The sequence below is a fragment of the Cynocephalus volans genome, chromosome 4 (assembly GCF_027409185.1).
Source record: "Cynocephalus volans isolate mCynVol1 chromosome 4, mCynVol1.pri, whole genome shotgun sequence".
In the NCBI taxonomy this organism is placed as follows: domain Eukaryota; kingdom Metazoa; phylum Chordata; class Mammalia; order Dermoptera; family Cynocephalidae; genus Cynocephalus; species Cynocephalus volans.
Window position 1 is genome coordinate 84740303 of NC_084463.1, and position 13645 is coordinate 84753947.

At 48.8% G+C, this 13645-nt stretch overlaps 1 pseudogene; it reads right to left on the reverse strand.

Annotated features, from left to right (window-relative positions):
- Nucleotides 1-389: 389 nt before the first annotated feature.
- Nucleotides 390-13645, reverse strand: part of LOC134375553 (rho GTPase-activating protein 20-like) — a 101166-nt pseudogene continuing 87910 nt past the window's right edge.

Here is a 13645-nt window from a genome sequence, read left to right on the forward strand (position 1 = left end):
TTTTCATGATCAAGATTTGTTTTTCCCAGAGTAATAAAATCTGAGGTGGGGAGGGGACGGTATACTTACTAAATATTATATTAAAGTGCATGGCCTTTCCACTCTCCTCCCCAGAAATTGTAGTTAGGGGAGAACTTGAGGATAATCACTCACTGAACTGGTCCAAACACACAGACACTGAGACTAGACTGGATTAACATTTACTGTTTTGGTTTGCAGAAAATCAGAAAAACTGAATAGTAAATATGCAAGAGCTCACCTAGGTGCTGTAATGTGCCTGGCACCATGAAAGACCAGAGCAAGGGTAGATAACCTTTTTTTACCAGTGTTAATTGAGCTAGGGTCTTCGAGGAACTAGTAGGTAGAAGAGAAGAAATGAGATGGCAGAGTTATACAGTTCATACATTTAACGTTTATTGGCTGTCATTCATCAGGGTTTGCTTTTCGTCAAGTACAATAAACTCCTTGTTTCCTCAACTTGGCCTACTCAGTTTCCTTTCCTGCTTTCTATTTTGTGGTGATCTGTGTTCTCACCATAGTCATTTCCCTTTGTAGCATGAACTCTTCATGCCCCATGCTTCTATCATTCCTATAGTGACAAATCCCAGATTGAAGTACAGTCCATTTATCTACGGAAATTCAGATAACGAACCAATTTTCTCATCGAGATCTCCATCACAGAATTCATCCTACTTTTAAAACCTGATGCATCCTTGGCAATGAACCCACCAATTGCCCACCAACACAGTGAAGGTGACCTATCCTCTCAACACATAATCAGCAGGTGAGCCCCAGAAGGGTGGCATAGAACTGCCAGGCTGTAGTAGGGTTTTAATAAAATTTCTTGATAATTACATTTTCTTCAGGTTTTGCTAGTTGTTACATACAGAAGATAGATTAGTGAAAGAGAAAATATAACTGCTGACAAATATTTTGACATCTAAAGAAAACAGGAAATAAGACATAAAGATCTTCAAAAGTTTTTTCTTAATTATATATATGGTGCAGGCTCAAATACATTTTTATGGTTTCTTTTACTAAAACCAATGTTTAAAACCCATTTTGAGTTTTTACTGAATAAACTGGCAGGAAAGTAAAATACAGGCATTTAGGATTCAGAAATGACTAATACTTTTACTGCCTTTAAAGTCTTATAGGCAGTTTCAGTAGTATGCTAAATTAAGTATATGCTTTTATTATCTTTAAACTTGGGGGAATTTATCAATTTTTATAAGAATTCCAGATGGCTGACACATTCAATTTATTTGGAAGATCCTGTTGTAGGTTGTGTAGCTTGTTTCCCTCTTTGACCTTAAACTTGCAAAAGTAGCTTTAAAGACATAATTCTTTTTGCCTCAAAACCAGCAGATACCATAAGTCACATTTGCCACTAGGTAACAGTAAGGTATAGCTCAGGCTAAAAGTAAGATGACTGATTTAAATGGGGCTCTGCTTGTGATTTTACATCATGCATTTTCAAATTCATGAAAGTATTAGCAATAATTCATAAGTATTAGCAATAATTATCCTTATGCTACCTATCCCAGATATCTTGTACAAAGGGGTCATAATAACTATCATCTTTATATTATTAGCCCAGTTCTTGTTCTCGTAGATGTCGGATCCTCATTGTGGTTAAATGTCTTTGGTTAAATGTCTGGGCTGGCCATATCCTCCATTCTCTGATAGCCGGCTGAGGCTCTTCCCCAACGCAGAACTCTAGAAAAGCCCTGACCTACAAGCTTGACTTCCTTGTGGGACTTCATACACAGTTTGAGTGCGCTGTCTACTAGGCTGAATGGAGAGCTGCTGTGTCTCTCTGATTCCTGGGAGGGAGAAGAATTATATGAATGGGTTGTCTGCACAGTACCAAGTCCTTCCACTGCCTTCATGGGCATGTCTTTCTGTCTCTCTTCCAGTGAGTTGGCTTCTGCAACACCAGAAGCATGAGGAGGTGGCTCTGAAAGTCCTTTTAGAGAACCTATTTTATTTTCCTCTGGCCTGGCTGCCTTTGCTTTCGTTTTGAGGGACCAGTTTCTCAAACTGGCTATACCATTTCTCAACCATGTGTTGAGGTGAAGAGTTATAGAACGCATTCGTGAATGCCACCCTACACTATCCTTATTTGTATTGACGAGGTGGCTGCTGCCCTGCCCTGATGACGGACCAGGCATTCCAGAAATGAAGTTGGAACTGCTAAAGTCAGAAGAAAGCTCTCCCTGTTTTCTTTGAGCCTGAAAATTGCAATCTATTGGAGAGGGAGTTTCAGTGGGTGTAAACACGGAATGTTCAGAAATCTGAGAAAAAGGACTGTCCTGACAGCTCGCTGATGAGCCAGATGCGGAAGTGCCTGGGGAGGATAAGCTGGAACAGCTAGTCTTTGGGCAAAAGCTTAATCTTGGGGGTAAAACCTTCTCAGAGTTTTGGTTTGTGGCACTACTCTTGCCCAACTCAATCCCCATGACCAAACTCTGATTAATAAGCTTTTGACCCTCCATTTGCAAAGACTTATGCTGTTTGAGATAATCCTCCTCTCCCTGCAAGAGACCAGCTTCACAGCTGGTTTTATGTTGTTTCTTTGAATCAATCCCCCTGAGATAGATCAGTTTGCAGTGCTGGTTATCTATGTTGGGCTCTGAGCAGTGCCAGTGTGTCCTTGAACTCTTGAGGGTACCTGTTGTGTGTGGCAGGGAGTATCCCGATGTATCTTCATCAAAGGGCTGGTTCCTGGAATGATCTTGTGAGGACATATGACTATATGATGCCACAGAAAAGGACACTGGCTTGGACTTAGGGAAAAGTTTTTCATGATTTCCTTCAGTACCAGACATGCTTTTGTTCTTAATGTTTTGATTGGTGGCATTTTTCTTGCTGACATTGGTGCTTGTGACTGAACTCTGTTTAAAACATATCTTGGACTTAGGGAAAAGTTTTTCATGATTTCCTTCAGTACCAGACATGCTTTTGTTCTTAATGTTTTGATTGGTGGCATTTTCCTTGCTGACATTAGTGCTTGTGACTGAACTCTGTTTAAAACATATCTTGGACTTAGGGAAAAGTTCTTCATGATTTGCTTCAGTACCAGACATGCTTTTCTTCTTAATGTTTTGATTGGTGGCATTTTCCTTGCTGACATTAGTGCTTGTGACTGAACTCTGTTTAAAACATATCTTGGACTTAGGGAAAAGTTTTTCATGATTTCCTTCAGTACCAGACATGCTTTTGTTCTTAATGTTTTGATTGGTGGCATTTCTCTTGCTGACATTAGTGCTTGTGACTGAACTCTGTTTAAAACATATCTTGGACTTAGGGAAAAGTTTTTCATGATTTCCTTCAGTACCAGACATGCTTTTGTACTTAATGTTTTGATTGGTGGCATTTTCCTTGCTGACATTAGTGCTTGTGACTGAACTCTGTTTAAAACATATCTTGGACTTAGGGAAAAGTTTTTCATGATTTCCTTCAGTACCAGACATGCTTTTCTTCTTAATGTTTTGATTGGTGGCATTTTCCTTGCTGACATTAGTGCTTGTGACTGAACTCTGTTTAAAACATATCTTGGACTTAGGGAAAAGTTTTTCATGATTTCCTTCAGTACCAGACATGCTTTTCTTCTTAATGTTTTGATTGGTGGCATTTTCCTTGCTGACATTAGTGCTTGTGACTGAACTCTGTTTAAAACATATCTTGGACTTAGGGAAAAGTTCTTCATGATTTGCTTCAGTACCAGACATGTTTTTCTTCTTAATGTTTTGATTGGTGGCATTTCTCTTGCTGACATTAGTGCTTGTGACTGAACTCTGTTTAAAACATATCTTGGACTTAGGGAAAAGTTTTTCATGATTTCCTTCAGTACCAGACATGCTTTTGTACTTAATGTTTTGATTGGTGGCATTTTCCTTGCTGACATTAGTGCTTGTGACTGAATTCTGTTTAAAACATATCTTGGACTTAGGGAAAAGTTCTTCATGATTTGCTTCAGTACCAGACATGCTTTTGTTCTTAATGTTTTGATTGGTGGCATTGTCCTTGCTGACATTAGTGCTTGTGACTGAACTCTGTTTAAAACATATCTTGGACTTAGGGAAAAGTTCTTCATGATTTGCTTCAGTACCAGACATGCTTTTCTTCTTAATGTTTTGATTGGTGGCATTTTCCTTGCTGACATTAGTGCTTGTGACTGAACTCTGTTTAAAACATATCTTGGACTTAGGGAAAAGTTCTTCATGATTTGCTTCAGTACCAGACATGCTTTTCTTCTTAATGTTTTGATTGGTGGCATTTTCCTTGCTGACATTAGTGCTTGTGACTGAACTCTGTTTAAAACATATCTTGGACTTAGGGAAAAGTTTTTCATGATTTCCTTCAGTACCAGACATGCTTTTCTTCTTAATGTTTTGATTGGTGGCATTTTTCTTGCTGACATTAGTGCTTGTGACTGAACTCTGTTTAAAACATGTCTTATCCCCTTCCTGGAGAGATTGATTCTGCTTCAGATAATCCTCATCTTTTTGAGAGAAAATTGCAACATGGCTGGACTTGCGTAATTTTTTCTGATAAAACTCCTTGAGAGAGGAAAGCTTAGAATCTAGATAGTTGGTGCAGGGCTTCGAGCAGCGCTGGAGTCGACTCAGGGTTTTTGGAGCATCTGTTGCATCTGAGGACAGGTAGCTGGGTGAGCACAAGTCAGATGGGGCACTGAAATGCTCCTGCAGTGGAAGAGCCTCTCTGTACATCACTATAGCGGTCATCAGCTTGGATTCAAGAGGCTGGTTCCTTTGAATGTCTTCATCTTTAGACTGGTCTAAGTCAAAGTCACTCGGGGTTAAAAAGCCTTCAACCTCAGGCTCGTCAAGGTCTTCCATCTCAGGCTGCTCGAGGCCATCAGCCTCAAGCTGGTCAGGGCCTTCGACCTGAGGCTGGTCAGGGTCCACAGCCTGCGGCGGGTCAGGGTCCTCGGCCTCAGGCTGGTCAAGGCCTTCGACCTCAGGCTGGTCAAGGCCTTCCATTTCAGGCTGGTTAAGGATTTCAGCCTCAGGCTGGTCAAGGCCTTTGACCTGAGGCTGGTCAAGGCCTTCGGCCTCAGGCTGGTCAAGGTCTTCCATCTCAGGCTGGTCAAGGCCTTTGGCCTCAGGCTGGTAATGGTCTTCCATCTCAGGCTGGTCAAGGCTTTCGACGTCAGGCTGGTCAAGGCCTTCTGCCTCAGGCTGATCAAGGTTTTCAGCCTCAGCCTGGTCAGGGCCTTCGGCCTCAGGCTGGTCAGTGCCTTCGGCCTCAGGCTGGTCAAGGCCTTCGGCCTGCAGCTGGTCAGGGCCTTCGACCTCAGGCTGGTCAGGGTCTTCCATCTCAGGCTGGTCAAGGCCTTCCATCTCAGGCTGGTCAAGGCCTTCAGCCTCAGGCTCGTCAAGGCCTTCGACCTGAGACTGGTCAAGGCCTTCGGCCTCAGGATGGTCAAGGCTTTTGGCCTCAGGCTGGTCAGGGCCATCCACCTGAGGCTGGTCAAGGCCTTCAACCTCAGGCTGGTCAGGGTCTTCGGTCTGAGGCTGGTCAGGGTCTTCGACCTCAAGCTGGTCAGGGTCTTCTATGTCAGGCTGGTCAAGGCTTTCGGCCTCAGGCTGGTCAGGGTCTTCGGCCTCAGGCTGGTCAAGGCCTTCCAGCTCAGGCTGGTCAAGGCCTTCGGCCTCAGACTGGTCAAGGCTATACACCTCAGGCTGGTCAGGGCCTTCAACCTGAGGCTGGTCAAGGCCGTCCGCCTCAAGCTGGTCAGTGCCTTCGGCCTCAGGCTGGTCAAGGCCTTGGGCCTGCGGCTGGTCAGGGCCTTCGACCTCAGGCTGGTCAGGGACTTCCATCTCAGCCTGGTCAAGGCCGTCAGCCTCAGGCTCGTCAAGGCTTTCGGCCTCAGACTGGTCAGGGCCATCCACCTGAGGCTGGTCAGGACCTTCAACCTCAGGCTGGTCAGGGTCTTCGGCCTGAGGCTGGTCAGGGTCTTTGACCTCAAGCTGGTCAGGGTCTTCTATCTCAGGCTGGTCAAGGCCTTTGGCCTCAGGCTGGTCAGGGTCTTCGGCCTCAGGCTGGTCAAGGCCTTCCAGCTCAGGCTGGTCAAGGCCTTCCAGCTCAGGCTGGTCAGGGCCTTCGACCTGAGGCTGGTCAGAGTCTTCGGCCTGAGGCTGGTCAGGGCCTTCCATCTCAGGCTGCTCAAGGCCTTCGGCCTCAGGCTGGTAAGGGCTTTCGGCCTCAGACTGTTCAGGGCCTTCGGCCTGAGGCTGGTCAGGGCCTTCAACCTGAGGCTGGTAAGGGCCTTCGGCCTCAGGCTGGTCAGCGCCTTCGGCCTCAGGCTGGTCAGCGCCTTCGGCCTCAGGCTGGTCAGCGCCTTCGGCCTCTGGCTGGTCAGGGTCTTCGGCCTCTGGCTGGTCAAGGCCTTCGGCATCAGGCTGGTCAAGGTCTCCCATCTCAGGCTGGTCAAGGCCTTCGACCTCAGGCTTGTCAAGGCCTTCCATCTCAGGCTGGTCAAGGGTATCCACCTCAGGCTCCTCAAGGCCTTCGACCTCAGGCTGGTCAAGGCCGTCCTCCTCAGGCTGCTCAAGGCCTTCGGCCTGAGGCTGGTCAGGGTCTTCGGCCTGAGGCTGGTCAAGGTCTTCGACCTCAAGCTGGTCAGGGTCTTCCATCTCAGGCTGCTCAACGCCTTCGGCCTCAGTCTGGTCAGAGCCTTCAACCTGAGGCTGTTCAGGGCATTCGGCCTGAGGCTGGTCAGGGCCTTCGAACTGAGGCTGTTCAGGGCCTTCGGCCTGAGGCTGGTCAGAGCCTTTGAACTGAGGCTGGTCAGGGCCTTCGGCCACAGGGTGGCCAGGGCCTTCGGCCTCAGGCTGGTCAAGGTCTTCCATCTCAGGCTGGTCAAGGCCTTTGACCTCAGGCTGTTCAAGGCCATCGGCCTCAGGCTGGTCAAGGCCTTCTGCCTCAGGCTGGCCAAGGCCATCCGCCTCAGGCTGGTCACGGCCTTCAACCTGAGGCTGGTCAGGGCCTTCGGCGTGAGGCTGGTCAGGGTCTTCCATCTCATGCTGGTCAGGGTCTTCCATCCCAGGCTGGTCAAGGTCTTCCATCTCAGGCTGGTCAAGGGCTTTGACCTCAGGCTGGTCAAGGTCTTCCATCTCAGGCTGGTCAAGGCCTTCGACCTCAGGCTGGTCAAGGCCTTTCGCCTCAGGCTGGTCAAGGCTTTCGGCCTCAGGCTGGTAAAAGTCTTCCATCTCAGGCTGGTCAAGGCCTTCGACCTCAGGCTGGTCAAGGCCTTCGACCTCAGGCTGGTCAAGGCTTTCGGCCTCAGGCTGGTCAAGACCGTTCCCCTGAGGCTGGTCAGGGCCTTCGGCCTGAGGCTGGTCAGGGTCTTCAATCTCAGGCTGGTCAAGGCCATCAGCCTCAAGCTGGTCAGGGCCTTCAACCTGAGGCCGGTCAGGGTCCTCGGCTTCAGGCTGGTCAAGGCCTTCGACCTCAGGCTGGTCAAGGCCTTCCATTTCAGGCTGGTCAAGGACTTCAGCCTCAGGCTGGTCAAGGCCTTTGACCTGAGGCTGGTAAAGGCCTTTGGCCTCAGGCTGGTCAGGGTCTTCCATCGCAGGCTGGTCAAGGCCTTTGGCCTCAGGCTGGTAAAGGTCTTCCATCTCAGGCTGGTCTAGGCCTTCAACCTCAGGCTGGTCAAGGCCTTCCGCCTCAGGGTGGTCAAGGCTTTTGGCCTCAGCCTCGTCAGGGCCTTCGGCCTCAGGCTGGTCAGGGCCTTCGACCTGAGGCTGGTCAGGGCCTACGGCCTGAGGCTGGTCAGGGTTTTCGACCTCAACCTGGTCAGGGTCTTCGATCTCAGGCTGCTTAAGGCCTTCGGCCTCAGGCTGGTCAAGGCTATCCACCTCAGGCTGCTCAAGGCCTTCGGCCTCAGGCTGGTCAAGGCTATCCGCCTCAGGCTGCTCAAGGCCTTTGGCCTCAGGCTGGTAAGGGCTTTCGGCCTCAGGCTGGTCAGAGCCTTCGACCTGAGGCTGTTCATGGCCTTCAGCCTGAGGCTGGTCAGGGCCTTTGACCTGAGGCTGGTCAGCGCCTTCGGCCTCAGGCAGGTCAGGGCCTTCAGCCTCAGGCTGGTCAGGGCCTTCGGCCTCTGGCTGGTCAAGGCCTTCCATCTCAGGCTGGTCAAGGCCTTCGGCCTCAGGCTGGTCAAGACTATCCGCCTCAGGCTGGTCAAGGCCTTTGACCTCGGGCTGGTCAAGGCCATCCGCCTCAGGCTGGTCAAGGCCTTCGGCCTCAGGCTGGTCAGTGTCTTCGACCTCAAGCTGGTCAGGGTCTTCAATCTCAGGCTGGTCAAGGCCTTCGGCCTCAGGCTGGTCAGGGCCTTCGACCTGAGGCTGTTCAGGGCCTACGGCCTGAGGCTGGTCAGGGCCTTCGAACTGAGGCTGGTCAGGGCCTTCGGCCTCAGGCTGGTCAGCGCCTTTGGCCTCAGGGTGGTCAAGGCATTCTGCCTCAGGCTGGTCAAGGTCTTCCATCTCAGGCTGGTCAAGGCCTTCGACCTCAGGCTGTTCAAGGCCATCGGCCTCAGGCTGGTCAAGGCCTTCTGCCTCAGGCTGGTCACGGCCTTCGGCCTGAGGCTGGTCAGGGTCTTCCATCTCACGCTGGTCAGGGCCTTCCATCTCAGGCTGATCAAGGTCTTCCATCTCAGGCTGGTCAAGGCCTTCACCCTCAGGCTGGTCAAGGCCTTCGACCTCAGGCTGGTCAAGGTCTTCCATCTCAGGCTGGTCAAGGTCTTCCGCCTCAGGCAGGTCAAGGCCTTCCGCCTCAGGCTGGTCAAGGCTTTCCGCCTCAGGCTGGTGAAGGCCGTTCGCCTGAGGCTGGTCAGGGCCTTCGACCTCAGGCTGGTCAGGGTCTTCCATCTCAGGCTGGTCAAGGCCATCAGCCTCAAGCTGGTCAGGGCCTTTGACATGAGGCTGGTCAGGGTCCTCGGCCTCAGGCTGGTCAGGGCCTTCGACCTCAGGCTGGTAAAGGCCTTCCATTTCAGGCTGGTCAGGGACTTCAGCCTCAGGCTGGTGAAGGCCTTCGGACTCAGGCTGGTCAGGGTCTTCCATCTCAGGCTGGTCAAGGCCTTTGGCCTCAGGCTGGTAAAGGTCTTCCATCTCAGGCTGGTCAAGGCCTTCAACTTCAGGCTGGTCAAGGCCTTCAACCTCAGGCTGGTCAAGGCCTTCTGCCTCATGCTGGTCAAGGCTTTTGGCCTCAGCCTGGTCAGGGCCTTCGTCCTGAGGCTGCTCAAGTCTGTCTGCCGCAGGCTGGTCAGTGCCTTCGGCCTGAGGCTGGTCAGGGTCTTCGGCCTGCGGCTGTTCAGGGTCTTCGACCTCAGGCTGGTCAGGGTCTTCCATCTCAGGCTGGTCAAGGCCTTCAACCTCAGGCTCATCAAGGCCATTGACCTGAGACTGGTCAAGGCCTTCAGCCTCAGGATGGTCAAGGCCATCGGCCTCAGGCTGGTCAGGGCCTTCAGCCTCAGGCTGGTAAGGGCTTTCGGCCTCAGGCTGGTCAGGGCATTCAACCTGAGGCTGGTCAGGGCCTTCGGCCTCAGGCTGGTCAGGGCCTTCAACCTGAGGCTGGTCAGGGTCTTCGGCCTGAGGCTGGTCTGGGTCTTCGACCTCAAGCTGGTCAGGGTCTTCCATCTCAGGCTGGTCAAGGCCTTCGGCCTCAGGCTGGTAAAGGTCTTCCATCTCAGGCTGGTCAAGGCCTTCAACTTCAGGCTGCTCAAGGCCTTCGACCTCAGGCTGATCAAGGCCATTGGCCTCACGCTGGTCACGGTCTTCCATCTGAGGCTTGTCAAGGCCTTCGGCCTGAGGCTGGTCAGGGTCTTCGACCCCAAGCTGGTCAGGGTCTTCCATCTCAGGCTGGTAAGGGCTTTCGGCCTCAGGCTGGTCAGAGCCTTCGACCTGAGGCTGTTCAGGGCCTTCGGCCTGAGGCTGGTCAAGGCCATCCGCCTCAGGCTGGTCACGGCCTTCGGCCTGAGGCTGGTCAGGGCCTGCGACCTGAGGCTGGTCAGGGCCATCGGCCTGAGGCTGGTCAGGGTCTTCGACCTCAGGCTGGTCAGGGTCTTCCATCTCAGGCTGGTCAAGGCCATCAGCCTCAGGCTGGTCAGGGTCTTCGACCTCAGGCTGGTCAGGGTCTTCCATCTCAGGCTGGTCAGGGCCTTCGACCTGAGGCTGGTCAGGGCCTTCGGCCTGAGGCTGGTCAGGGTCTTCCATCTCAGGCTGGTCAAGGCCTTCGGCCTCAGGCAGGTCAAGGCCTTCGGCCTCAGGCTGGTCAAGGCCTTCCGTCTCAGGCTGTTCAAGGCCTTCGGTCTCAGGCTGCTCAAGGCCTTCCGCCTCAGGCTGGTCAGGGCCTTTGGCCTCAGGCTGGTCAGGGCCGTCCGCCTCAGGCTGGTCAGGGCCGTCCGCCTCAGGCTGGTAAGGGCCTTCGACCTGATGCTGGTCAGGGCCTTTGGCCTGAGGCTGGTCAGGGTCTTCGACCTCAGGCTCGTCAGGGTCTTTGGCCTGAGGCTGGTCAGGGTCTTCCATCTCAGGCTGGTCAAGCCCTTCGGCCTCAGGCTGGTCAAGGCCTTCAACCTGAGGCTGGTCAAGGCCTTCCGCCCCAGGCTGGTCAAGGCCTTCAACCTCAGGCTGGTCAAGGTCTTCCATCTCAGGCTGGTCAAGGTCTTCAGCCTCAAGCTGGTCAAGGCCTTCGGCCTTAGGCTGGTCAAGACTATGGTCACTGAGGGTTAAGACAGAGTCCATCCTTCTGCTACTCTGGTCAAGTTTATTTGCCAAGTCACTACATGGAGCATCCACATCCCCATTTACTTCATTTTCCAAGCTGTCATGGGAAGAGTCACTTGGTTGGAAGCAAGAGATAGCTGTCAAAAAAAAAACCAGAGCATGGTTAACATATTTACTTACCATAAATATAGCCCAAGCTGCCTTAAACACAAACTATGGTGCTTAGTTAAATTCTCTTTTCACATAGAGTGTTCAAATCTCTACTCTCAGGAAAGAAAGATTCTGTCACAATCTTCTCAATTGTTAGTGCAGAAGAAAAATAAACTGTTGGGGTATACTGTACTAAACTTATCTCAGTTCCTGACAAAACGTTTCTTAAGGTTTTCTCAAAACAGTGAAAATGTTATAAGACCATGAAAAGGTTAAAAAAAAAAACCCAAACCAAAACAACAGCATAAGGGAATTAATACTAGGTATACCCAGATTCCAAATAAGACTGCCTTCAACATGGATTGTTGGTGTTTATACATGATTAACTGTAGTCTTGGGGAAACCATTTACTAACCCTATTAGTTCCTCTTTTACAAAGTTCTTTAATATCCATTACCTTAGTTAACCTTTACAATAATCATTAAGTTAGATTTTATTGTATTCCACATTTTACAGATGAAGATACTGATGTTCAGTGGCATAGAATAATTGGTCAAGGATGACATAACTGGCAGTAGAGGAATTCTGGAAGGTTGTATGTCTTTGAATTCAGCACTTCCCCCACAAAATGATGCTAGTTTTCAAACTGTTTCATAGCACACTAGAATCCTGAGGTGTCTCGGGGACCAGTAAGAGGAAGGAGAAAAAGGAAAACAAGAACAAAAAACAGGTCTGCCTCTACTGCCTCTGGGCCTTCTACCCTAGTTTTAACAACAGCAATTCTATTATATATAGTAGGATTCTTCATAAAGTTTTACTTAAAAAAAAAAAAAAAAAAGCTTCAAACTATGCCACAGCACGCTGCCATTAAACATTTCTTGAAGGCTGGGACCTCATCTTACACATTTCTTAATCCCACCACACTGCTAATATACCCTGACCTATATAGCAGGACTTCTAAGGAAGGAACAGAGGCCCTGGGCCCCAGTGACCCAGGTCAGAGGCCTCTTTCACCTCAGCTGCTGTGGGCTTCTGGGCAACCACTGTCCCAGCATCTTCACAGACAAAATCTCTCTTTCTCACAAAAACCAACCCAATTATTCACAATACCTGAGGCATTCTCTCTAGTGTCACATCTCACTGAAGTCTCTCCTAAGAGGGAAGTAATTTCTTCACCAAATATCGTGCAGCAATTTTCAATCAGAAACTGTACAAGCAGGGGAACCTGTAAAAAAGGGAGAATGAACTGCTACTTTTCATATAACGTGTTTATAAATCACATTTTATGTGAATCTTGATTTTAACAAAAAATACTAAAGTATCCTGAGAAATTTATATGCTTTAAAAGTATACAAAATTTTCCCCTAAAAAATACTTTCAAGAGAAGTTTGGACATAGAACTTAATTTTAATCAGTGGCCTAAAATTATTTGTGTACTTGGCTTAATGCTAACATTTTATACCAATAGCTCTGTTTGTAAAATTGGGATAATTTCAAGTATTCTCTATAGGGTGTTTGGGATGAAGAAATATATTTTGTTATTAAAATTTGTAAAGTATTATTACAAGATAAAGACTTATGCAAAGTACTTCTTGTGTAAAGGACAGCTTGTCCTAAGCTTGGGAAGAGGGCTCCTCTGTGGGTATATTGTGAAGGACAGAGACAGCTAGAAAGAACATTTGTGTTTTTCCTGACTAGTGTCTACCTATGCACTTGTCTGACTAGCTTATCCACTGTTGCCTTCCATAAGCTTCCTAACTGAAAGTGCTTGTGGGGGTAAGAGTTTACTAGGGGGCTTTGTGCATCCATTGAGATGTACTGGAACCTTTCTGTAGTTTCTTACCCCAGTAGCTGAGGCCAAGGGGCAGGAGGAATGTTGGGAGCAAAGGAAACTAATATCCCCAAACCCTTTATTAACTGCCAGGCACTACAGGAGTGTGATTTCAAGTAACTACAGTATTATCACCACCTCCATTTTTCAGATGAGGACATAGTGGCTCAGTATAACTGACTTTGCCTAAGACTGTACATCTGGCAAATGGGGGGCTGAGAATTAAACCTTGGCTTGTCTAACTCCAAAGTCCTTGGTTTTTTTTTTTAATTTAATAATCATATGAACTGCTTTATTATCACTTTATGGTTTAAGTCAGTCATAGAGTTTAGCCTCCTTAAAGGGAAAAGAGAAGAAATCCAAGTGCAATCTCTTTTCTGCTTAACAATCACCTTCCTATAGCCTATTAGGATAGGATAAAACACTTCACAATCAGTAGACTCAGTTTATAAGGAGGTGTACTTAAGTTAATTAAGAAACTGTCTTTCAGAATTAATGCTCTGAATTTTGGTTTCAAATTGGGGACTCAGTCCCCCAGGGCATAAAAATGAGAAACTTCTTTACCTTTTTTGTAAATTCACTTTCTACTTCTGGCCTGGAGGAAAGAGGAGGCCAAAGTATGCTTGGAGCGATACACACAGCTAAATTATATGCAGTCATCTGGTTACACGAGGACTGTTGTTCGATGTTGTGTAATACCCCAAAAAGATACCTTAGGAGAACAACATTTGCTCTCGGAAGCTGGTCTAATAGCCTAAAGACAGAAAAATGTGCTGTTTAAACATTTCATTAAAAAACTTGTAAAGATGGGCAACCCTAACTTTGCATAAGGAACTGTGCAAGTCAAGGGGGTGAATCAGGAACAGAGTTCAGATATGCAGGAATTTCCGTTAACGTGGTACCATACAAAGTG